The sequence below is a fragment of the Orbicella franksi genome, unplaced genomic scaffold (genome assembly GCF_964199315.1).
Source record: "Orbicella franksi unplaced genomic scaffold, jaOrbFran1.1 SCAFFOLD_730, whole genome shotgun sequence".
Taxonomy (NCBI): domain Eukaryota; kingdom Metazoa; phylum Cnidaria; class Anthozoa; order Scleractinia; family Merulinidae; genus Orbicella; species Orbicella franksi.
Window position 1 is genome coordinate 12,501 of NW_027670933.1, and position 1,671 is coordinate 14,171.

At 46.4% G+C, this 1,671-nt stretch overlaps 1 pseudogene; it reads left to right on the forward strand.

Moving 5' to 3' along the window:
- Positions 1-791: 791 nt before the first annotated feature.
- On the forward strand, positions 792-1,671 carry LOC145476245 (small subunit ribosomal RNA; annotated as a pseudogene; the record flags this gene model as incomplete).

Below are 1,671 nucleotides of genomic sequence, written 5' to 3' on the forward strand. Positions count from 1 at the left end.
CTGGCCAATAGTTTCCTGCAAAAAGTTTTGAAAAAGTGTAAAATCCCAATTTTGCGCTCTTTAGGGTGTGGTCTTTGAGCTTCGGGTTTTCGTCAGAAAATTTCGGCAATCATCGGTCATCTTCGTGGAAATCTCTTCGTTTTCGTAACTCTGACATGGTGACGCATGTTTGGAATGCCATGGGGAGCGCTTTGGAGCAGTTTTGAAAAATCGAAATTTTCGAAATTTTTCTAAGTGTCTAAACTTGGTTGGGGGAATAGACGGTTTCGGGTTATAATGTAGGGCAGGCATCGGGAAAGACCGAAAGAGCAATTGAGCTGTATCGGTCCGTAACAGTAAGCCCTGCTCGGTAATGTGTTCTCGGGTACGAAAGGAGGGTATTTGGAGGAAAAAGGAGCAAAGTCGACTAAACTTGCTCGGTCGGTAGCATGAAATGACTGAACTTGTAGCCAAGTTGTCTCGGTGTGGACAACGAGAGAACGGATGGATGTTGTACCTGATGGCCTTTGGCCAAGAATAGCGGCTTAGATTCGGAAGAATCATTCTTCCCCAATGTATCTTGTCGGCATTCCGTGGACTTGGCTGTCTCACTGGTATGCCGGAAGCTTACTAGGGTGAAGCAGTGGAAAGACGTGGCAAAGAGAGAACGGGTTTCCCTCGGACAGGGTCGAACGCCTCGTGCGTCTTCCATGGCCGGGAGGATTCCCAGTGCAGCTTGACGGTGGAATGCCAGCCTCCTTTCAAAGGAAGCAGACGCAAAAGGGTTCCCGCCGGGTTCCCTGAGGGATAGCTACCTGGTTGATCCTGCCAGTAGTCATATGCTTGTCTCAAAGATTAAGCCATGCATGTCTAAGTATAAGCACTTGTACTGTGAAACTGCGAATGGCTCATTAAATCAGTTATCGTTTATTTGATTGTACCATTACTACTTGGATAACCGTAGTAATTCTAGAGCTAATACATGCGAAAAGTCCCGACTTCTGGAAGGGATGTATTTATTAGATTAAAAACCAATGCGGGTTCTGCCCGGTTCTTTGGTGATTCATAGTAACTGATCGAATCGCACGGCCTTGAGCTGGCGATGTTTCATTCAAATTTCTGCCCTATCAACTGTCGATGGTAAGGTAGTGGCTTACCATGGTTGCAACGGGTGACGGAGAATTAGGGTTCGATTCCGGAGAGGGAGCCTGAGAAACGGCTACCACATCCAAGGAAGGCAGCAGGCGCGCAAATTACCCAATCCTGACTCAGGGAGGTAGTGACAAGAAATAACAATACAGGGCTTTTCCAAGTCTTGTAATTGGAATGAGTACAACTTAAATCCTTTAACGAGGATCCATTGGAGGGCAAGTCTGGTGCCAGCAGCCGCGGTAATTCCAGCTCCAATAGCGTATATTAAAGTTGTTGCAGTTAAAAAGCTCGTAGTTGGATTTCGGGATGGCTCGGCCGGTCTGCCGCAAGGTATGTTACTGGCCGCGCTGTTCTTCCTCGCAAAGACTGTGTGTGCTCTTAACTGAGTGTGCATAGGATCTGCGACGTTTACTTTGAAAAAATTAGAGTGTTCAAAGCAAGCCAGCGCTTGAATACATAAGCATGGAATAATGGAATAGGACTTTGGTTCTATTTTGTTGGTTTCTGGAACTGAAGTAATGATTAAGAGAGACAGTTGGG